The 24498-nt window shown below is 50.8% G+C and overlaps 1 long non-coding RNA gene across 1 annotated transcript; it reads left to right on the forward strand.

Moving 5' to 3' along the window:
- Positions 1–15872: 15872 nt before the first annotated feature.
- On the forward strand, positions 15873–23060 carry LOC135362146 (uncharacterized). The gene is made up of 3 exons (XR_010406648.1): positions 15873–16022; positions 18920–19177; positions 21511–23060. It is a non-coding gene; the product is annotated as an uncharacterized LOC135362146 (long non-coding RNA).
- Positions 23061–24498: the final 1438 nt, after the last annotated feature.

A 24498-nucleotide genomic window follows, 5' to 3' on the forward strand; every position in this document is an offset into this window, starting at 1 on the left:
GCTGTCAGGTCCTGCACGGGGACGGGTGGCGGACGCGACTCTTCTGTGGTAGCTCAGAAGTCGCGTGTGGAGAGGCGCTTCGGGGTCCGTGCATCTGTGCATGTTTCCCCCCACGCGTGGTGGTGCTGCTCTGCCCCCCACGTTAAACCTCACAGCGTCTTTCCCGTGGTAGCGCTAGAGACGCGCGCGGCCCGCACGGGCTGTGCACCCGGGACTCCTTTACCGCCCCTCCGACGGGCACTTCGGTTCTTCCCAACTTTGTGTCACGGCAGTGGGCTTGGACCTGTGATCCTCACCCCGCGCTGGTGACTAGCGATGGGCATCGATCGTCCCGAAACGTGGGTCAGGGAGAGGAGGAGCTGGGGTGGAAATCTCACCACGACGCTGGGAAGTCAGGTGGATCGGGCGCCAAGGAGTCTAGTCGTGGGGTTTGAGCCCGTCCCTTGGCCACTTGCTTTTCCAGCCCGCCAACACACCTGTGCCCCGAGGCAGTGTGGGGAGGTGCCAGAGTGCGGGGAGGGCGGAGGTTCTGGGACAACTGCTGGCTGGGAGTGCGGGGCGGTGTTCTCCAGCCCCGTGACTGGAGCAAGCCTGGAGCGCTTCTGGGGTCCTCGGTCGCCTGCCCAGTGGTGCTGGCTGTGCTGAGGGGGCACACCCGGGGAGGGGATGCATACGGAGTGTTTAGGAGCGGGCCCAGCACACAGTGAACGCTGAACAGTGCTACTCATCTGCCTGATTCGTTTGCGTTGGCCTCTTTACCCCTTACCTTGATTTTCAGAGCACCGATGCACGTGGTCGCTGTGGTCACTGCCGAGTCAAGGCGGCTTGCACGTGTCCTCTTGGTTGAGTTAAGCGGTTTCTGACAGTAGGGGGCATGGAGGTAGTTGGTGAAGACAAGATACACTGATAGGAATTGCAGTTCTGGGTCAGGAGCTGAGCCCCTGTTAGTCTTCTGGTGGCCTTTGTCAGTGGACTAACTTGTGGACATTAAAATCCTACTTCAGAACAAAGCTTTCAGGACTCATGGGGAAAGCGGCTATGCACGGGCAGGAGGAAAGGTTAACATGTAAAAATAAGATTCTTTTGTTGGGTTGGTGCCGTTATGAGTGTTTTCTGTCTTTTGCATTCTGTTTAAGTATCAAATCTCACACCAAAAAGCTTTCAAAGTTAAACAATTACTGGATTTGTATTTAGTGGCAGGAGAAAACACAGCCAGTAAATTGCCTGTTTTTATAAGGCATTTAAGATAGCCGTTCAACCAGCTGCGCCGCCCAGGTACCCCTTCTTGTTTTTTATATATTAGAAAGATTAGCCCTTTATTTTTGATATAAGTTGTATTTTTTTTCCCTTTGATCGTGAGACTGCCAGTTCCTTCCTGAAACCTCTTCTGCCCTTGGCCTTCAGTTTACTCTCTGGCTGCTCTCCTCAGAGGCCTTTGTCCCCTGCCTGTCAGTCATGTTTGTGTCTTGCAGTAGGTGCCCTCCTGTCTTCTTATACCCTCTCTGTGGATGGCCTTGGTCATAACTGAGGCCTCAGTGGGCATCTCTGTGCTGTCTCTGTGCACCTCCAGCTGGGACTCTCCTTGGAGATCCCAGCCGCCTGCCCCATCATTAATAGATCCTGCACTCAGATATCATCTCAGGCTGTGTGGTTCCCAGACTGGACTCAGTAACACACTTTCTCTTGTGACCCTTCTCCTGGGAGTGGCAGAAATCTCTCTCAACCACATCTCTGAGCTTCCCTACCTCATACCTAGTGGTTGCTTCTCAGATTCTCGGTGGGGAAATCCATCCTTTTTGTACAAACTGGTGCTCTGAGAAGTTCGTGTTGTTCTGGTCTAGGAAGATCTTGCGTGGGGGGTTGAGCGCTCCACTGGACAGCACTACCCTTCAGTCTCTTTGACTTGCTTGGGGTCCACATGTCTTGACTAAATGTTATCCACCTCTGCTCCGAAAAGAGCCATGTTGGTTCACACAGATGGCAACATCCTCCTGGTACATTTGTCCTCCTTATGCCATGTGTCATGGTGCACTTCAGCCCTCCAGGATGGGCCGCAGCAAGCAAAGGCCCCTTTTGCACTTGGGAGATTGTGGTGTCCCCCCAGAAGGCTCCAGTCCTGGAAATGCAGGACAATATGAGCCAGCTGGGCTGTGTTCTTTCTACATAAGTATGGATGTGCTAAGGCTGGGCTTAAGCAGTCAGTGACTGCATCATGGCACAGTGGGGTTTGGAAGTCCCAAAGAGCTCTCACCATGAAGGAGTTAAACACCTCTCTTGGTGTTTCAGAAAAAACACTGTCCAATTGTCTGTTTCTATAGCAGAATTCCCAGTGCTCTGAGAGTCCTTAAAGGGCATCTAAAACTTAACATGTCCTAGATGGCACTCAAAGTCTTCACACTGGGAGATACTCTGTCAGTGTGCCTTGTCTCTGCCAGCAGGATCAGCACCTCCTGAGCTAATTAAGAGTGAAATGCAGATCTTATTCCCCATTTCCGCTTGCCTCACTCTCCACACCCATGTCATCTGTGATCCACCCAAGAGCGCTTTCAGATGCATTGCCAAGAATGGTCCAGCTCCCACCTGATCTTGCCCCAGCACCAGTGACAAGCAGCTGCTCCCTCTGCAGCCAGAATGCACCTGTTGATCCTGCCTTCTGACCTTGTTGTTTGGTCCTTGGCATCAAAACTCATGTCCTCAGGTAGGAGCTCCCCTTGTGGTGAGCACAATATTACAGAGAGTTGTCGAATCTCTACGTGGGACACCTGAAACCAGTGTGACCTTGTGTGTCAAGTATGCGGCAATAAAACAAACAACCCCCTCCCCCAAACTCACGTCCTCAAGCAGAAGCAACCTCAGGGGTCTGCAGGGCCAGACTTGTGGTGTGGAATGAGGGAGGCTGTGGGTGGCACAGCTAGACTGGAGAGCAGATGTGGCCCCATGGGACAGTGGACTGCGGCTGCATGGCACCCGGACCCAGTGTTGTTGGATCTTCCGATTCTGTCAGGAAAAGCTTGAACTGTGGATGTAAAAACTGTAAAATCTCTTTCCCTTTCACAATTCTTTGAACATGCCATCCTCCCGCCTGGTTTTTATTTTATTTTCCCCTCCATTTCCTACCCTTTCTAATGTCCCCCCAGGCCTCTTGGACGCCTGAGTTAATGCCTTTTTGGTTATGCATGTACCCTTGTATGTCATGCAGTGAGGTTTGTGTATACGTGCTTTTCATTTATGTACATATTATCCAGCTCTAGATCTGGTGCTTGCACCCCTTGCTTAGGAAAGCTTTAGTATTGATCCCTGTTCATTACATCATCACCCCCATGATGGGCCAGAAGGTGCTTCTAACTCCCACACACAAAGCTGCAATGAGCTCCCTCCCAGCTACCCTCCTACAGCCCTCAAACTGACCTGGGGCAGGAGTGTCATGCCATGGGATTTGTGTGCTTACTCATACCAAGTGCGGACAGATTGCTGTCCAGAAGAATGTGTCATCGATCTCCACACCCCAGTAGTGCCTTCCACCTGGCCGCACTCATGCCAACCTTTGTATATATACAAAGGGTACAGTGATATGAATTTCCACATTGCATTGTGTACTATTGCCATCTTATCAATAGTATGTCTTTTCATCACCATGGGGTCCTCAGATTTATTTAGGTTTCCCTTTCTTTCAGCAATGTTTTGTAATTTTCAGTGTACAAGCCTTGCACCTTGATTACATCTATTCCTGAGTATTTTGTCAATGTTAATGTTCCCTAAATTGGAATTGTTTTCTTAAATTATTTTTTGGATGATTCATGGCTAATGTATACAAATAAGAGAGATTTTTGTGTGTTGATATTAACTGGCTGTAATCATTTTTTGTTGATTGTTTAGGAAGCTCTCTATATAAGATGATGTCATCTCTGGTCTCTGAATAGACGTAGTTCTACTGTTTTCTTTCACATGTGGATTTCTTGCCTTATCATTCTGGGTAGAACTTGCACTACGATACTGAGCAATGAGTGAAAGCCAGCATGATGGACTTGTTTGTGATTTCAGAGTAGAGCTGTCAGTCCTCTAAATTGAGCATGATGTTTGATTAGAGTTAGGGTTGGGTTAGGGGTTAGGGTTAGGGTAGGTGACCCTGTGACCCATGCAGCCCCACAGTCAGCATGTTGGAGCCAGGAACACTCCCCCTGTGCTGAGCTCCCGGGCAAACCCTGCGGGTCCCCTCCCCTGGCTGACCCCCTGAAGGTTCTGTCCCCACCTGCCATGAGTTGGAAGTCCCCACAACCTCCTCTTCAGGTTTGGATAATCTGCTCCAGTGGCTCATGGAACTCAGAGAAACATGTGTGATTCTTGGGCACAGCCATGAATCTCAGCTTCTTCATGATGGGGGCAGCCCAGCAGCTGAGTGACCATGCAGGGCTGCCTCTGCTTTTATTTCATTTTTTTATCAGAAAAGCAAGGGCAGTTGCCTCAAAGCGTGGGAAAGGAGGACAAAGGGATGGCAAGTATCCTGAAGCGGTAAAGCAGTCCTGCACCCTCCCCTAGGGGCAGGCACTCAGGGAGGCAGTCATGGGATAAGGGAAAAGTGGGATGTTTGTGCTAGCAAGCACCAGGTGCAGAAAGGGGACCTGAGGGTTACATTCTTTCCTAGCTCCTAACTACTGTGCCCTGCCCCTGGGGATCATGGGATCCTGCTCCTACTGGGCCCTTGCGTTCAATAGTCTGAGAACAGGAACGCTGTTGACCTTTCAGCTGCTTCCACAATCACTCCTGAGGGCTTACAATATATTTTCTAAGAATAATTCCACACTTCCTCCGTGAGGTGGACTACCTGGTATGCACAGAGGTGGACATGAAGTTCTGCGACCACGTGAGTATGGAGATCCTGTCCCCCGTCTTTGGCACCCTGCACCCCGGTTTCTACCAGGCAGCCCGCAAGGACTTCAGCTACAAGCATTGGCCACAGTCCCAGGCACACATCCCCAGGGACAAGGGCGACTTTTACTACATGAGGACCTTTTTTGGGGGGTCGGTGGTAGAGGTTCACCGACTGACCTTGGCCTGTCACCAGGCAATGGGGGTCAACCTGGCCACTGGGATTGAGGCTGTGTGGCACAATGAGAGCCACCTGAACAGGTACTTGCTGGACCATAAGCCCATTAAGGTGCTGTCCCCAGAGGACCCATGGGACCCTCAGCTGCTGGGCTGTCCCCGAGAGGACCTGTGGGACCCACAGCTGCTGGGCTGCCCCTGGAGGACCTGTGGGATCCACAGCTGCTGGGCTGTGCCCCATCATGAAGAAGCTGAGATTCATGGCTGTGCCCAAGAATCACCAGGACATCAGCAGTGGTTATTACTTGAGGAGTCATTTTGGTGCCCACCGGGTCTTTCACTTGAGTTAACAGATGAGCCCGAAGGAAGGACGTCATCAGTTAGGAAGTACAGACGAAGGTCAGAGTGGAGGTGGGCAAAGGCCTCTTTAACTCAGAGAGCGGGGGAGCCCCGAGCTTCTTCTACACACCTTGCCCTGCTCATCGATTCCAGCTGCCTGGCTCTGAGTTCTGTCCTTTTAATGAACTGGTCATCTAGTAAGTAACATGTTTCTCTGAGTTCCATGAGCCACTGGAGCAGATTATTCAAACCTGAAGAGGAGGTTGTGGGGACTTCCAGTCTGTAGCCCATAGCTCGGAAACAGGGGTGACCTCTCTGCCCAGCCAGTGGCTGACCACTGAGTTAACAGCACAGGGATTCAGTGGCCACACACAGCAAAGAATACAGACTTGACAAAGTAAGTTCAGAAAAGTCACTAAGCCAACAGTAGCAACTACAACGAGCAGCAATCATGAAGCCTGGAGTGGGGAAGGTCTGATGTTCAGGATGCTTCCATTATATATTCATAATCACACCCTGGACTTGTCACTGGGGCCAAGTCCCCCGGCTGGGGCTCAGGTAACTCCTACATGTTCCACGTGCCTCTCTCTGGCTCCCCCACCCGTGCACAGTCCTGTGCTGCTTCCCAGCAGAGGTCAGTTTTAACCAAAGCCAGGAAGATGGGATGGGTTTTCCTGACTCCCCACCCCCTGCCCCACAGAGCTGCAAGACAGGAAAAAGTTTTCCTCAACCCTGTTAAGGTCCCCGGCTGAGTCTGGAAATTGACAAAGACAGATGAACAGGAGAAAAGCAAGCAAAATGTATGGATTGCTTTGGTGGGAGCCTCACAAGACCATGAAGACCAGCAGAGGTGACTGGAGCAGACAGCTCTTCTACCTTTTAGACAAAGAAGCAGTCAGTGTGTGAAGAATTGACAGACGCAGGGGTTTGGACTAGGGCTCGTAAACGGTAAAGAAGTAACTAGGAAGATAAGGGTTAGTTTAACCAGGTGTGTGTGTATAGACCCCGTGGTCCTAAATTCCTTGACTCTGGTGATAAGCACGTCATCTCTGTGGTCCGGGGTGAGAAAGTTCCACATGGGAGTCTTCTGACCTGCTTAAGGGAAAAAGGGCTGATGGCTGGGGGTCAGAGAGACCTTCTTGCTTTGCTCTATGCAAAAGTTCTTTTAGCTTCTGTATTTATTTTGCCAAGGTGCCGTATTCGGGGTAGTGTGTCCTGACCCTCACTGGCCTGGTGCTGTACTCTGTCTCCTAGTATCCAGGACATTGGATGTGCTGCTGTGGAGACCTTCCAGCCCTGGGGTAGCCCCTTGTCCAGGGAGGCACCTGCCTCAAGGGGAGGGTCGCTAAGGGTGGCCGCCCCTCCTCAGGGAGATTGGGTGGGAGAATGCAGATCTTACTTCGAGAAACTGACTTTATTTCCTGAAAAGGTCTACCTGATAGTGGGATCATACGGGAGTTCTATTTTTAGTATTTTGGGGAAGCTTCATCCTTTTCCCAGCATGGGTGTGCCAACCAAAGTCAATTCCAGATGATTTTTACCTATAAACCAGAGATTTTGCAAGAACCTCTCCAGCAGAGAACATGAGGAGAACAGTTTCAAGACCTTAGACAGGCAGAGATTTCCCAGGATGCAAAATATACTAACCGTAGGAACAAACCGGTGACTTAGAAACTATGAAATGAAGAACTGCTTCTCCTTCTTCCATTTCTGGCTAGTGTCCTGGTCTGTGGCTCGATCTCACCTCAGGCAGCTGAAAGGTTGACCTCCCAGGTCAGCTACCACTGAGATGGCTACTGTTTCTAGAAATTCTTCGGGGTGTGGCTGGTTTTCCTCACCTGTGCACTGATCAAGTCGGCGACCTTGGACAGTGGAGCCACGGGTCCTCCAGGTATGGTTCCCCCCACCCCCCAATGCCCCAGTAAAGCCATTCCACTGAGGGTTTAGGGGGACCGGAGCTGCCCCTAGGCAAAAACACCAGAGATTCTCACTGTCCCTACCTGGCCTTCAGATGCTCCTCAGTTACTCCTGTGCCTCTGGTGTCTTCCTGGAACCCTGACCTGGCTGTTTTTGGACAGTTTGTCCAGGGGTACCCTCACTTTCTGGGAGGGGGATTTGCTGGAATCCGCAGTGTGTCCTGCAGCCCCACCGGGATCACTTTTTGAAGGCACGTCGCCTGGGCCATCTGAGGACTCAAGACTGTGGGTCTGTGGCTTGGAGGGATTCTGAGCAGCTGGTGGGATTCTGAGCGCTGGTGGGATGGGAGGGCTGCAAGGCCCAGAGGCTGGTCTCCAGAAAGCTGTCTGGGGTCCCCAGCATCCTGCCGTTTTTGAATCAAAGCCCTGAGATCTTTAAAATGCCAGCAACGTTACAGCATGGGCCAGAAAAACAAATGTCCCTGTGCACCCAACACCACCTAAACTATTGGCCATTTCTTGTCACTTGAGTTGAGTAGAAAGGATTGGGAGTCAGGGCTTGAGGGGGGTCCTGGGTCAGACTTTGTGTTTGGGGGACAAAGGTCATCTGGACAAGCTTGTGCTGAGGCTGAGGAGGGGGTCTGTGTGGAGACCCCAGCTGCAGGCACTGCTGTCCAATGATGCCCCCTCAGCCCGACCCAGTGCACCTGCTGCTGGGGGAGAGCCTGCCCCCTCCTCTCTGCCTGAGGGCTCTCTCCTGCACGAGGTGTGCCTCCTCCCCTGCCAGTCACTGCCAGCCTGCAGCCTGGGAGGGTGGGAGGGTGGCTACCCCGAGTTCCTGCAGCTGCTGGGGGAGCGCCTGCCCCCTCCTCTCTGCCTGAGGGCTCTCTCTCACACCAGGTGCCTCCTCTCCTGCCAGCCACTGCCAGGCTGCAGTCTGGGAAAGTGGCTATCCCGAGTTCCTCCAGCTGCTGGGGGAGCGCCTGCCCCCTCCTCTCTGCCTGAGGGCTGTATCCTGCACCAGGTGCCTCCTCCCCTGCCAGTCACTGCCAGCCTGCAGCATGGGAGGGTGGATACCCTGAAAACCTCCAGCCCTGTGGACAGAGTCAGTGCAATGTGGTGTCCCAGCAGGTCTGAGCACCAGGCCCGCACATTGCTCACTCTCGTCCTATGGGCTCAATGTGCCACATCCTCCCTCAGGCTCCCTGGGTCCGAGTCCTCCTCTGCTCGTGGACCATCCTTGGCCCAGGCTCCACACGCTGGGACTGGGAGCGGGTCGTCTGGACGTTCTGGACTCTCGCTTCTGTTCCCGTGACACGGGCACAGGACGGCCTCACAGACTGCTCAGAGGAGACTCAGCACAGGAAGATGCAGGTCGCTGTAAGGGGAGATGCCAAGTGACCCCAGAGGGAGCGCACAGGCCTTGCAGAAGGCGCTGGGCTCATGGGGCTCAGTGTGGGATGCGGGCGCCCAGCCAAGGGGCATGGGGAATCCTGGTGAGGGCGGCCCTGGCAAGTGGGGGAGGGGGAAGCCACAGAAGGGTCTCAGAAGAGGCAGGAGACAAGGAAGAGGACAGGACAGAGCTTCCCAAGGAGGTCGATGGAAGGATCAAAGGATCACAGAGACCCTTGGGGAAACGCGGAGGCCCTGGAGATGTTGGCTGAAATGCTGTCATTTGGTCAGAAAAATTGTGTCACAACTCCCCAGTTGACACTGGATGATTTACTCTTTGTTGGTTCTAGGAATCAGTGCGTACCTGCCATTAGAACTCAAATGGCATGAAGTCTAGGACATACTTACTTTTCATCACTTTTCAGGACGAGATTTTTCTAGAGGAGGTGCTAAACATGGGTCTCTCCATTCTTTTCTTTGTGCGACTGGCCTGTTTTCAGGAGCAGATTCCTAGTGCTCATCACCAGAGCTAGCCGTGAGGACTGCCCCCCATCACCTCCCACAGTGGACGTGACCATGTGGGTTGGGGGGTGCTCACTAATGAAGCCCCAGTGCTCAGTACCCAGCAGGGACACCAGATCCTGTGCTGAATGAGGGAGGATGGGAGTGAGGGAAAGAGAGAGGGAGGGACGATGGGAGAGAAGGAGGGGAGAGAGGGAGAAGGGAAGGGAGGATGGGGGGGAGGCAGGATGGGGAGGAGGAGGGGAGAAAGGCAGGAGGGAAGGGAGGATGGGAGGGGTAGAGGGGAGGGAGGGAGGCAGGGAGGATGGGAGGGAGGCAGAGAGGCAGGGAGGGAGGGAGTGGGGGAGGGAAGGGAGGAGTGGAGGGGAAGGAGAGAGGGGTGAATGAATGAGTGAATAAATGACGTAGGGAGGGAGGGAGTGAAACCACAGAAGCTGGATCTGTACCTCAGGAGCCATTATTTGGGGTGAGGTCCGAGGGCATCACAGCCTGGGTCCTGGATGGTGGCTCAGGGCACGTCCATCTGTCCTCCCAGTGCTGACCTTCCTTCTCATTGGACCCGGTGTCATCCTGGATCCTCTCCACCTCCTCCTCAAACAATTCTCAATGTTCCCAGGAACAGCGTGGCAGGAGGGAGTCTCAGGAGGGGCTTCCCGTATCCTGTGCCCTGAATGACAATGTGACAGTGGCTACAGGGCATTCTATCATGAGGACTGGGACCATGGATCCCATCCATCTCCTTGGGCATTAGCGTTGTTCCATTCCCTGCTCTCTCCACCACCGCTGTGATGAATACTCCTGAAAGCAGTTCTGTGAAAAACCGAGCCAGAGTTTCCGGGGGTGAGTCCGAGGCCGAGCATGCCAGGTGATGGGTGCACCTGCGGCCTGGGATGGGTGATGCTCACTGTTCTCCCAGACAGGGGTGCCCGTCACCCTTTCCTCCAGGGGACCTGCATTGGACCTCCACTTCCTCACGTTCTCCCCAGACCAGACCCCTGCCAGTCTGAGGGTGATGAGCGCTGCCTCCATAGGGTTTCCTTTGCCGGAATCCTTCCCCGGGAGCTCCACATCTCTGACACATATTCCCTGCATGCCTATCCTCCCCCTTGGACTGGAATGTGTTTGGTCTCCATCCCTGTGGAACCCAGTGACTTGGAGCGTGGTTTGTACCAGAGTCAGGTGAAACCTTTCTCTGGCCTTGCTTTGTGCTGTGTCTTCCAGCTTTCTGCGTTTCCCTGGTTTCTGTGTCGGCCACAGGAGTAACCAGCCGTTTCCTGTCTGGGGTCAGGCTGTGGTGTCCCAGCAGGTACAGGGGTCTCTGCCCCGAGATTGTGCCCATAATTCCTTTTTTTAAAAAAGATTTTATTTATTTGCGAGAGAGTGTGAGAGGGAGAGAGATCACGAGCAGGGGGAGTGGGAGAGGGAGAAGCACGGTTCCCATGGAGCAGGGAGCCCAATGCGGGGCTCAATCCCAGGACCCTGAGATCATGACCTGAGCCGAAGGCAGATGCTTAACGACTGAGCCACCCAGGCGCCCCTGTGCCCATAATTCCTAAAGTGGCCTCTATGATTACATCTGATCTGTAATCAATCGGGGATTTTAATATCGAATAAGGGAAATTTTATGACAAATAAACAGAAGAAAACGAGTCCCCTTTGAAAATAGGTGGGCAGACACAAAGGCTCCTATTGCATGATTCCACGTACAGAAACATCCAGAACAAGTAAAAGAATAGGGAGAGAAAGCAGCTTAGGGGTTTCCAGGGTCTGGGCTGGGGGCGAAATGGGCAGGGGGGCTTCTGGTTCGGGGACTCCTTTGAGACATGAGATATTCCGCAGCAATGTTCTGGGGTGTGGTGGCACAGCGTTGGGAATGTACTTATGCTCATCACATGTTCAGTTGAAAACAAGTAATTTTATTTAAAACAAATAATAAACAGTATACAGAACATGAAAATGAACAATATGAACCAGAACAATATGAACCAGAGAGAAAGAATATAGGGGGAGGGGGTGAAACAATCTGGCGGGGCGTCGGGGTCCGGCGATGGAACTAAGGGCTATTGTACAAGGAGCTCTCCCCGCAGGGCTGTGGGCTCTGGATGTGGCTCTGGGAGCCCTGCGGGAGTAGGAGTAGGGGCAGGGGTTGGGATAGGGGCAGGGCCAGGGGCAGGGCCAGGTGTAAGAGCAGGGCCAGGGGCAGGGGCAAGGGGAGGGATAGGATCAGCAGTCGTGGCAGGTGCAGGATCTAGGGCAGGACCTGGGTAAGGAGCAGGAACAGGAGCTCCGGCAGGCGCAGGGGCAGGGGCAGCGGCAGAAGGAGCAGGAACGGGAGCTCAGGCAGGGGCAGGGGCAGGGGCAACAGGTCTGGCAGGGGAAGGGGCAGAAGCAGGAGCAGGAAAAGGAGCAGGAACAGGAGCTCAGGCAGGGGCAGGGGAAGGGGCAGCAGGTCTGGCAGGGGTAGGGTTATGAGCAGGAGCAGGGTCAGGGACAAGAACAGGAGCTCAGGAAGGGTCAGGGGAAGGGGCAGCGGAGTCTGGCAGGGGCAGGGACAGGAGCAGGAGAAGGAGCAGGAGAAGGAGCAGGACCCGGAGCTCAGGCAGGGGAAGGGGCAGTGGCTCTGGCAGGGGCAGGGGAAGGGGCAGTGGCTCTGGCAGGGGAAGGGGTAGGAGGAGGATCAGGAGCTGGGTTGGAGCAGTGGCAGGTGCAGGATCCAGGGCAGGAGCTGGGTCAGGGGCAGGATCCAGGGCAGGAGCTGGGTCAGGGGCAGGTGCCAGTTCGTCCTGGTCCGCGTCAGGCTCTCCGTGGGTGGGTGTCGGGTCACCTGCCGGCTCCTGGTCTCTTCCTGCAGTCGCCGCAGGCACCACCCCTCCGTCCAGAGCTGCCGATGGAGTTGGAACCGGGTCTAGCTCCTCAGGTGGTGGGGCAGCTGTGAGAGGAGAAAAGCTCACCCCGAGCCCGCTCTCCGTGGGCCTTTGCGGAGACAGAACCCAGCCCAGGGCCTCCCAGAGAAGCCGCAGCCAGGAAGGAGCCCTCCCTGGGGTGTCTCCCCGACTGCAGTCCACCCGCTGGATGCTCTGCGCCCAGTCTTTGCTCCAGGCCCCACACCAGCCTCTGGGGGCTCGTCCCTGTGGGGCCAGCACCGACCCATCCCCACACACCACAAACACCCAGCCCCAGCCTTCTCACCCTCGGGCTCGGTCTCCGTGGGCTCCGGCTCCTGGACCACTGTCCGGTGACCAACCACCTGGGACAGTGGTCTGGGGGGTGTTGGAGGTCTTGCCCGGCAATCCCCAGCACTTGTTTTGGGGGATGCCTGTGGGGTCAACCCCTCCGTCAGGGAGGAGGGCCTGTCCGCCAGCCGCCTCGGGAGGTCATCCATGGCCTTCTGCAAAGGCAGGGACAGGTAGCCGGCTGGAGGCATCACAGCCCTGCCCGGCCATCCTCACTGTCCTCCTGCCCAGTCCCCCTGCTGCTCCCAGATCAGACACAGACCTGCGAGTGCACAGCCCTGCACCCGGGATGCAGTGACCCATCCCTGCAGGGCTATCGGGATAAACCCTGGGTAGAAGGGGCAGCGCCCCCACACCCCATCCCACCCAGCCAGCCTTGACCTTGAACATGACCTGCCCACTGGGAATCTGACCCCTCATCAGACTGCTCCTGCTCAGGGTGGCCCCACCCCACATGACCCCTCTTTACACACACACACACACACAGACACACACGCACGCACACACACACTCACACAGAGACACGCACAGACACACACACACGGAGGGGGGCCTGGGGCTGCACAGGCAGATCAGAGCGTGTGGGGCTGGGTGGCAGGCTCTGGGCCTCCTGGTGTCACCTTTCTGTCCTTCCGGCCAAATGGCCAGAGGCTGTGGGGAGCCCTGATTCGACATCCCCAGCGGGGGACAGCGTTTGCAGGGCGCTCTTTCTTCAGCCTGCAGCGTCCAGATTTGGGGAAACAACACCCGAACATGCTTTTTGTTAGACGGTCTCCAAAGAAATGAGCTGGGCAGGGGGCTGTCTCTGGAATGTGGGTGCCTGGTTACCGGGGTTCCAAATTCTGTTGGGCTCTGTTGTCAGGGAAGTGAGGTCACCACTGCCTGGGGTCCCCTTACCCAACTTCCTCCTCACACAAGACCGCCGCCCGAGGGCCCCCTCCCCCGGCTGCTCAATGCTCCCCTTCCCCCCATGCACCATCCATACAGTGACTCCCTCACAGCCCCCCCACAGCCTTCCCAAGGCCTCGGTGCAGCCGGTGTACCTGCTGTGAGGACACAGAGCTGGCTTCAGACTGGGCTCCTGTGCGTGCCCAGGGCTGTGACCCTGGACAGACCCTGTGCCTCTCAGGGCCTCCCCAGGCTCCCCATCTGCACAGTGCGGTGTTCTGGCTTCTACTCCTAGGGACGCCATCAGGGGTAGGACCTCTACATTCATTCCGGAACTGCTATCGCAGGAGGCTGGGGCACACTGGGCAATGCAAGGAGGAGCCAGGGTCTGGGCGGGACATGGAGCACAGCTCAGAGGGGCCGGGGTCTGCTCTGGGGTCTGGGCAAAGCCACCCCCTTCTTGCCTGTTCCCAGCCCCTGTGGGAAGGTTGCAATGAACGGATTCCGACCTTTTCCCCCGGTGACGCACACTTCCAGGGGCTCCCATTAGGTTTAGGTTCAGGCCCCGGGGCCTTGTCTGCGCCCATGTGCTGGGCAGTCCCCACAGTGGTTCCCGGGCATTCCCGCATCCTGCTCACACATCCCTGTGGAATCCCCTCCCCTCTGGGGTGGATGGCCTGTGTGACCGCACTCTCAGGAAGAGAATGGGGCCAAATGCTTGGATGTCATATCCAAGCTGATGGAGGAAAGTCTGTGACTTCTTCTGGTTCCCTCTGTCGTGTGTTCATTCTCCATCTCCTTATCTGTTTCTGTCTCTGTCTCTGTGTCTCTCACAGGAGCAGGATCTGTGGACTCCAGGGGTGATGTGAGAAACCTCAGAAGCCTCCCTTGTCCGTGTTTCCCTCTTCTGTCCCGGTGCTCCGTTCCTTCCTAAGGCCTTGTCACCCGGACCAGAGCAGTGAATCTGGAACCTCTTCCAAATGGAGACCCGGAGGCTGCAACAAGGAGGGTCTTGGCCTTGGTCCCCAGACTAGTGGTCAGTGCTCTGCCACGTTCTGCGTACCCAGGTCCTCAGCCCCCAAGCCCCCAGTCTGTCCCCTGCTCCGAAGGACCTCGAGGGAGTACAAAGCATTTTCCCAGGACTGGGAGCACAGGGGTTCGGGGATGGAGATACAAGGCCAACAGGCTCTCCCACAAGCCTGTGGGACCCTAGGGACACTGCATCTCTACAGCCCAAGTGACAGAAGAGTAAGCTGAGGCCTTTGTGCTGGAGCCCCTCTGGACTTGGGGGTGGGTATCTCTTCCTGCTTCCAAGTGCCCAAGCTGGTGATGGACACCCGAACCCAGACCCTGTCCTCTCCCAGTGCCCTGGCAACCCCCCTGGGCCCCTTGGGGACCCCTGACCCTCAGCCTGGCCTGTCTCCCCGCCCCATGCTATGGATCTGGGTCCTTGCCAGGAGTCCTGATGCCCTGCCCCATGGCCCAGCTGTCTGCAACCTGTTTCTTCTTTCCCCCCTGTCACCCACCTCACTCCCAGGGTGTCCTCCCCTTCTGACCCCCAGCTGGGCAGTCAGAGTGGTGTGTGTGGGGGTGTGGGGATGGGTGTGGGGGTGGGTGTGCAGGTGCATGTGCCTCTACGTGCCTGGGGATGCCAAGGTCATGTCCCCACATGGGACGGGGTGGGTAGCTATTCCTGAGGATCTGAGGGGCTCTCACCCCCAAAGCAAACCTCATGGGAGGGTTGGGACTGGAGAGCAGCTCCTTGGACTCTGCACCCCTCATTTATCCTGGGCCAGTCCCTGCCTCTCTTGACCCAGGTTCCCAACTGTCCCTGAGGGTCGGACATGGAAAGGCTTGAACGTGGCTGCTCCTCCAGGGGTAGGTGGGGGACAGGTGCACCAGGCACGCGGGCCTCCCCACCGAGAGGGCCAGCCATGTGTGTCATGGCCAGGTGTGCACAGACGACCTGCTCACAGCTCCTGGACCATGACCCAGCCCTGCGGCGGGTGTGCACGAGACCCACGGCTCCGCACCTGACCGGTCCCCCGCGTTCCCTCACCACCTCGAAGACAAGGGCTCTTCTTCATCCTAGGGCCCGTCATCCTTCGGACAATGAGAGCAGAGGGATCCATATGTAGAGGAGGCCGGCAGGGCGTCCCACGGAACGTCGTGTGCCCATCTCTGCTTTGTCATCTTGGCTTAGCGGCGGACCCCCACCTAGAAAGAGGCCCACGGGGTAGGCACATTTGTCCGCCCTGTTCCCTGAAGTATGGAAAATGTCTAGAAGGGGCTTCCTGTCCGTTTGTGGAGTCGATGAAGCCCAGCCAGCACCTTTCAGATGTCTGAGTGGCTCTGGGGCCCCTTTGCCAGCCCCCAGGGATCCCTGCTCTGGCTCCACCCAGGATGGGAGCCCCAGAGGGAATCTGAAACCTCCCCACAGCCAGGAATGCGGGTTTGCTCTGGACACAGGACAGCGAGGCTTGGGGCAGAGAGCTCCTTCATGGTGGAGAGGAACCGCCTCAGCCCCAGGCCACCCTCCCCGTGGGACGGCCACAGGGTCGGGGAGCGGTCCCAACAGGCCCGACGGCAACCCCCTGTGTGGGGCCTGGCCTCGTGGCACGCAGGGTCCCCAGGGGACACCTGAGGTTCGGAGAGGGGACGTGCCAGGCCCGAGACACACAGCCCGCAGGTGAGGGGGAGCCTCCGGGCGGGACGGGGGGCCCTGCTCACCTTGGTGAGCAGCAGGTGTGGGAAGGGCTGGGGAGGCGTTCCTCTGGGAGGTGCTCCGGGAGAGCGGCCACAGGAGAGGGCCTGGCCCGGCTCCACCAGCTTCCTCAGGCTGTCACCACGGACCGCCCACAGCCTCTGGCTCGCCCCCAGCGGCAGGGCCCACTCAGGTTCACGGTGGGGCTGATCTGTGGTAAAGGAGGGACAATTCACAACACAGAAACTGGAAAACTATTTCTGTCCGTGTCCTGAAGTGCAACAGAATATCCAAATTGGTTCGGATCATCTTCCACGTATGTGAAGGGTGATTTTGTACCTGGCCAAGGCTGGGGCTGGACCGGGTGTGTGTGTCTGTGTGTGAAGGACCAGGTGTGTGTGTGTGTGTGTGTGTTTGAAGGACTGGGTGTGTGTGTGTGTGTGGTGTGTGTGAAGGGAGCAGCCCAGACCCCTTGGGTTGAGATCATGGCCACGTAAGGGGCACAGCCGTCGTGGCACCCCGGGTCGTCAGTGTCCCGGATGGCGTCGGGGCAGGAGACCCTCGCGGCCCTCCCCGAGCCCGGTCCTGGAGCGCCCTCGTGCCCACACTCCCCCTGAGCCCGCACCAGCCCTTACCGACTGCCTGGTGCACGTGCCCCACGCCGGGGAGCCGTCGAGTGAGGCTCCTGTTGACCAGCTTGTCCCCAATTTCTTCCATGGGGCTCTGCGAAGACAGTGAGCGGCGCCCGGCCCGGAGGCATCACAGCCCTGCCCGGCCGTCCTCACCGTCCTCCTGCCCAGGCCCACTGCTGCCCCCAGATCAGACACAGCCCCGTGCGGGCACAGCCCTGCGCCTGGGGTGCAGTGACATGTATCGATAGGGCTCCGGATCAACCCGGGGAGAAGGAGGCCGCCCCAGCACAGCCCGTCCCTGTGCCTTGTCAGAGGAAACCGGCCTCCCCCAGCAGCGCTGAGCTGCCTCGAGACCTGCCTCTCGTTCTCGGGCTGCCTCTCACTCTGCCAGTGGTGCCGGATCGGGTGGGAGAACTGGTGTGGAGGTGGCTCTGCTCTGGAATTCACCCCGGAGCTGCTTTTGCCTCTGGAGGGGGACCGCGGGTCGGAGCTGGAGGGGCTCTAGTCGGCGGGGCCCTGACCGCTGTGGCCTCAAGATCGGGTCAACCTTCCTCTTGTAAATTTCCACAAAAGGAAGCAGGCAGAATCCTAGAGATGTTCTTCCAGTGGTGACCCCTGTGACGCTCCTGGATCCGAGTGGTGCCAAGGTGGACTGCCTTAGGAGGTTTGCGGGCACTGGCCCGTGTGAGGTTTGGGGACTCCCTGTGAATGCCGTGACCAGTTTTTACCATCTTGATTATGGTCTTCCATAATTTTTTTTTCCAAAAGGATGATACCAAATTACTATTTTTTTATGCATGCTTTTTAAACTTTTTCTCTACTGTATCTTCTGAAAGTACCTTCCCATATATTTCTGTTTTTTTTTAATTAACATAATACATTATTTGTTTCAGGGGTACAGGTCTGTGATTCATGTATTTCTGTTTTTAAGGAATTAATATTTCTAAATTTTCAGTGACTGAAAACATTTCCATGATATAGATGTACCATTTGACCAGTTCTTTACCTTTGGACATTCAGGTGTTTTTTTTCACTTCCTCTTTCTTACTGTCTTCCTGTTACTTCATTCCTTCTTCTTTCTGTCTTCCTGTTATTTACTGGTGATAGAACTTTTGTTTTTGGGTGTCCAGAGTTATTTGTTCGCTGGGCATAGAGTTATTTTATTAAACCCTAGTGTGGACTTTGGGTAGGCTGTTGCTTGTGAGAGTGCCACTTTTTGTGTTCAGGTATGGACCCATATCTTATGTGTATCTGTCTTCCCAGCATGTAGCATTTGCCTGGTACAGTGGGTGCTCACTAAAGAATTATTGTTCAGTTCCAGAAATATAAGGGCCATGGGACAAATATTTAAGTATTTACCACGTATTTAAGGCCCTATATATAGGAATGAACAAGACAAAGATTGTCCTTGCTCTCATAAGCTGAAATACTACTCTCTACAACAAGGTTTATGTTATAAAGATGACAAGCCTCTTAATGTGAGGATCAATTAAAAAACCTTAAAGTTGGGGCACCTGGGTGGCTCAGTCGGTTAAGGGTCTGCCTTCAGCTTAGGTTGTGATCCCAGGGTCCTGGGATCAAGCCCCACATCAGGCTCCCTGCCCCTCCCCCTCCACTCCTGCTCTGTCTCTAGCTTTCTCTCTGTCAAATAAATAAAATCTTAAAAAAAAAAAAAACCTTAAAGTCACACAATGTAGGAGAAGCAGTCTACGTGACCTATAGCGTGGTTACTTTTCATGCATGTGGCTAATTGAGGGTTGACTAATTGATTTTCCTGTAGATGATATTTCTTATTTAGGATTGTCCACTAGGGTTACTACAATGGAATGATTTTTTTCAGGTTCATACTTTTTGACCCTTTCAAGTAACTAGAATCAGTTAACTAAAATTTAAAATTTCATACCTGAACATAATATGTTATACTTAGCTATTATAGAGAACTCAACAGATCTTTTAGGATTGGGTTTGGGGGCAATAGGAAATATATCCCAAAATATTTTTGGTTTTTCTCTTGCACATTTTAAAATATGATTAAACAAAGATTGCAGCCACGGAGATTTTTTGTTGTAAATTGGTGTTTCAACACTGCCAGCAGTCCACGCTTTTTGTGGTCCCACTTATAAAAGTGGAAAGTGAAGGGTGAATGGCTGCCCTCTTGGGCAAGCACATAATTTAAAAAAAAAAAATGTGTGTGCCCCAGCAGAGCTATATTAGAGTTTCATATAGCTGCCTTTTTCTTTTTTATTGTAGGGCCAGCTCTCAATGTTGCAAGAAAAAATAGACCATTTGGAGTGTTTGCTAGCTGAGAATAATGAGATCATCTCAAACATTAGAGACTCGGTCATCAATTTGAGTGAGTCTGTGGAGGATGGTCCAAAAAGTTCACAAGGCAATTTCAGCCAAGGTGCTGGCGCACCTCTTCTGCCATCAAAACAGTTGTCCCTTGTAGTGGACCCTGAAGACTGTTCGTTCGCTTTGCAAAGTGGAAGTCGGAATTCAGATGTGCAGGTAATGTATGCATTCGTTAATGATCATTGGGATTTTCTTGCTTTTCTTTCTTTTTTGATCTGGTGTCTGTTTTAACTTAGTAAGTTGCTTAAACTCTGGATTCTAGTTTCTGTTTTTGTAAAGTGGATTAGTCACATGACCATTAAAGTTGTTTTTAGTGATAAAATTCTGTAATTCTTTATTTCCCTAATTATTTTTTTTATTATTTTATACTTTGTGATTATGGCCTTTTTGTATGCTTTTTAGGTCTTATTTTGTCTAGTAGATGAAGACTTTTAGAGGTTTGTTTAAATTTGACCAAAGAGATTTTCTTATCTTCCTATTAAGAGTATAAGAAAAGCCTTATTCTCACGATATATCTTTTATACATTATAGGTTTCACACAGTGTAGGGTTCGATACCTTCTGCTGAATATCTCTTTGTGAGAGAGGGAAGGGAAATATTCTAGAGCTGTGCTGTTCAGTATGAAAGTCACTGTCCACGTGTGGCTCCTGAGCGCTTGAAATGTGGCTAGTTTGAATTGAGATGTGTTCTAAGTGTTGAAGACTTACTATGAAAACGAATACAAAATACTTTGTTTCATTTTATATATATGTGGAGATAATATTATGAGTATATTGGATTAATTTAAGTAATTAATTAAAAAAATTACGGATTTGCCTTGCATTCTGTTTCTCTTGGATAGCGCTTTTCTAGAGGGTGGTGGAGTTGTAAACTAGGATAAGAAAGGACTTCTGCTTTTCTTAAATTTAAGGTGTGTCAAATGTGCTCTGTTCTGCCAGTTAGCAGAGAGCTGTGTTTAACCTGTACCTTAGACCTGAACTCAAACTTGGTGACGAGTCTGTACTTGTCAATTAATTTAATTTAATTTAATTTAATTTTGTTGGACAAAATGGGTTGGCTCTGGCCTTGCTTTGGAGTAGATGTTTCTACTAACTTCTGGGGACAGAGAATGTGATAGGATCTTGAAGCCCGTGGCTCACAGACCAAGCCAGCAGCTGGAGACAGAGTTGGCCAAGCCTTGTGCCCATAATCTTATCAACTAGTGTGTGGTCAGGTTCCCACACTATCAGGATTCTGTGCTGTGAAGGTATATCTATTTTTGTGAGTCTTGGCTTTGTATAGGTTTTAAATAAGTACCTTTTAAAGGAGAACAACAAAACTCTTTTTGGAGGGGGTTGTTAAATCTGGGCTGGACAGAAACAGCCGTATTGCTGAAGAACCCCAGAAGGCAGGCAGAACGAGGCAGTGGGGTACAGGGCGAGCTGCAGGGCCGGAGAAAGAACCAGAAGGAATAACAGAGACTGTTAACACATCCTCCTTTCCAGCTGGTTCCCTTTATTGACTCATCCTTGGGAGCATTTTATTTTATTTATTAAAGTCATACATTCTGAAGTGAGAGATATGTTGTTGCCTTAAAATACTTTGCATTCACTTTTTACATAATTTGCTCGGTATCTTTAAGTTTTTTTGTAACCCGCTTATATATTTTATAATATATAGTGATTTTTGTGTAATTAAAATTTTATATATAATTTTTACATAATTTAAATTTTACCAAAGTCAAATTTTGGTAAAATCAGTTTTGTGTTCTTTGTCACATTTAGTATTATAGAGGATATGAAAAATACCAGCTTTTAGGTTTTTTTTTTTTCTGCAATATTTTTTCCTTTGTGTCCAAAAAGATTATTACCTCATACTACTACATTGGAAACATAGAGAGCATTTGAACATTTAAAAATTTCCATTTTTACATGATTATGCCTCATTCACTCAGTTGTAGTTTTAGTTTTAGAATGAAAAAGGTGAACATAACATTTGCTAAATGAAGGAACAGCTGTAGATGCATTTCCATTCAGATACAGATTTTAAAATATATGTGATTAATTGTAAAATAAAGACAACTCAAAGTAAAAAAAATCATCAGTATTGCTTGTGAAAATGCTGAAATATTTGGTCATAATCACATTTCATCAAGAAATTTTTTCTTTGCTGTTTAGTTCCTATCAGTTTCCACTAAAATGTATTAGAAGAAAAGCAGGGCAAGAAGGAATTGAATGAAATTATTTTTCATTAGAAGCAGATGGAGGAGGGGCTTATTTATCAGGATAGTTAAGTAACACAGTAGCATTTTAAGAATTTGAATGGTAATTAAATGTTTTCTGCCTTAAACTGTTCAGTTAATGTCTACAGAAATAGTTTTATCTAGTAAAATACATACACAGTGACTAGCTTTGAGCAAATATTTTCCAACATTAAGTTCAAATTAAAAATGGTAATACATGGTTAAATTTGCTCTTTTTTCCCCTATATTTTGTCTTTTGTATTTTTAGATGTTGGATGTTTACAGTCTAATTCCTTTTGACAATCCAGATGGTGGAGTTTGGAAACAAGGATTTGACATTAGCTATTTATTTAATGAATGGGACTCTAAGCCCCTTCAAGTCTTTGTGGTGCCTCATTCCCATAATGACCCAGGTAAAATTTACACTTCAAAAAAACTACAGGTTATTAAGCCCCTGTACACACAGAGTATTTTAACGAGAATCTGGTAGAGCTGATTTCTCAAGTTTTTGAGACACTATTTGCTGACTTGTTCCAGCAACGTATTCCTTTTATTTTGAGTTTTTATCAATTTATGTGCCATTCATGGATAGTACTTGTGCAATGTGAAATAGTAATAAACACAAGAAGGTCTTTGTTTTGGGGATGAAAAGTTGAATTCACTTAAGGTGCTGACTGTTCATCGTAGTTACTTCTTGTAAAATACTGCGTGGGAGAATTATTTTGTGTTCATAAACTGTGCACTAAAAAATGCAGAATTCTCATGGGAACGTTTGAATCTTTAAAATGGAAAAGCAATGTAAAGTGGTTAAGAGCCTTGGTCAGGTGGACATGAGTGTGGAGTCCCAACCCCATGGTGTGAGACAACTTTACGCAAGTTACAGAATGTGAAAGTAAGTATTTTCGCGGGTAGAATCAGAATAAAGTATCTACTTTATAAGATGAGTTGTAAAAGCGTGATGCATGGCCCCGGTAACTCCTGTCATTATCATTATTGTTATTATTTCATATGACAGCTTTTGTTATTTATTGGGGCTGGAGACCTTTTCCTCCAAGGTAAGGGAGAATTGCTAAAATTACAGTGGGAAATATGATTCAATGTATAGATTTGTTAGTGTGAGTACACTGGCACAGAGTAAATACTTCATGAATTCTGTTGCAGAATTTTTTGGGGAATGTACTTCAAAAGACTTCCTTTGAGGACTGACTTACACTTCTATTTGTTACTTTTCTCAATTTTTCCATTTCATCATTACTAATCAGAGGCACCATTATTCACCTAGTACTTTGAAGGTTTTTTTCTTTACTCCCAGCATTCATTTATCTCTGACTTATATCCTTTCCCATTGATTTATTGGCATATGTTCCCTTCTGTTTCTAAGACAGTAGAACTTGTTGCTTTAGGTCTGGATGGACACATGATTTGGTGAAGTTGTGTGTGTCTGTGTGTGCGTACACACGTGTGCTGCTTTGGATGTGAAAGGTACTCGGACAGTTTGGATGCTGAAATGTTTGAATTTCCATAAAACTTCAAAATTCAGTATGCACAGAGGTCTGAAATATGTGAAATCAATATTATTTTGGAAATTTGTGATGAGCATATGTCACACCAGCTTCTGACTTGGTTTCTCTGTCTTTGGTCTTAATGTCTTTATCTTTTCTTACAAATACCCATCCATCTTATTAACCTTTCCTCTTAAATGTTTTGCATCTTCTTCCTCCTTAATCTTAGCCTGTCCCTTCAAATCCAAACTCCGATGGCCAGGCATCATGGAAAGACTGCAGGGATCTGGAGCCAGGCAGAATGAGGCAGGCATCCTGGCTTGGCTGTATACTAGCCCCAAGTCCTTTGGGCACATTTGTGTGTCTGTCAAATGCAGATCATATGGTAGATCATCTTAAAGCAGGAGTTAGTTATCAAGTAAATACAAAAGGTGATGAAAATCACACGTAAATAAAATTCCTTTAGCTATTTACTTACTTGTATGCCAGATTAAATAGTACATTTGCATGTAGGGTATGTGTACTGAAAAACAGGTCTTTGTTTATATCTACACTTAACAGTGAGGTGAGGTGCTCACACTTGATACGTGGGATCTGAGTTTGCCTGTAGGACTACAGATGATTGATTTTCTCTGTAAATCTCATTCACTCTGAAATATTCCCTTATTGAGTGAAATGGTGGCAGAGCCCCTGTAGTATTTAAATTGTTCTCTCCTTTCTTCTCTGCCAGTTCATTTCTTGTCTCTTAATTGGGTGTGTGATGTGATTCCATTGTATCCAGTTTCTTATAGGGTCGTCAATACACTTTGCAGTATGTCTTGCAAGTCCTCATGTGAACCCATTTCTCCAACCTTTTAGATTTTTTAAAGACTTTTATTGTCTCTTCCCCTTTTCTGCCATCCTCAGTTTCCACCAATCTCATTTCTTGTAATTCTAGAACACGCACGCTTAACTGTAATAATAAAATTTGTGGTTTACCAGGCAGTGTGCCAAATGTTTTATAAACGTTGAGTGCTCAAAACAACCCTAGAAGGTGAGTGCCACTATTCCTGATGAAGGCGTTACCAACTTGTCAGACTTCCAGGGGCAGTAAGTGGCACCACAAGAATTCCTTGTTACTTTACCTGGACCTCCCACCTGAGTACACTCAAGGGACAGAGAACATGTGCCTCCTGTTCAGTCTGTCTCATTGCCTAGCCCAACACGTGGCATATAGTAATCGCTAAATAGAGACGAGGCCTTCCCGACCTGTCTCCATGCCCCTCTGAAGCTTCTTGAACCTTCCATACTTGCACACAGGCAGAGATGTCAACGTTTACAGCACTTCTGCTTTGTCTCCTCACTAGAATGCAAGCTCAGTGAGGGCTCACACTTTGTCTTATAACCAGCAGGTCACTAATGCCCAGAAGAGTCAGCAGCACATGGTACTGACTCATTCGGTTCAATAAAATAGTGAACCAGGGAATGTGATTCTGCAGACTCAGAGGAAACATTGGACCTTGACATTCACATTTCTTTAGCTTCCCTCCATCTCTTCTTCCTGTTGTCTTATTTCTGTTCCTTAAAAAAAAAAAAAATTAAAATGTGCTTTGTAATTTTAAATACAAACAGCAGATGATATGAAGCTCTTCAAGGGCAGGGATTACCTATGCCTTTGAGATTTTGTTTGTTTGCCTTAGGGGTTCCCGCTGTAGTTAATGTGTTGTTCCGTGGGGAGATTTCTCTAATCATTGGTCCTGACTGCTCTAAGTGAA

Source organism: Mirounga angustirostris, unplaced genomic scaffold (genome assembly GCF_029215605.1).
Source record: "Mirounga angustirostris isolate CCGP_5_RB_7025 unplaced genomic scaffold, mMirAng1.0.hap1 SCAF_12, whole genome shotgun sequence".
In the NCBI taxonomy this organism is placed as follows: Eukaryota; Metazoa; Chordata; class Mammalia; order Carnivora; family Phocidae; genus Mirounga; species Mirounga angustirostris.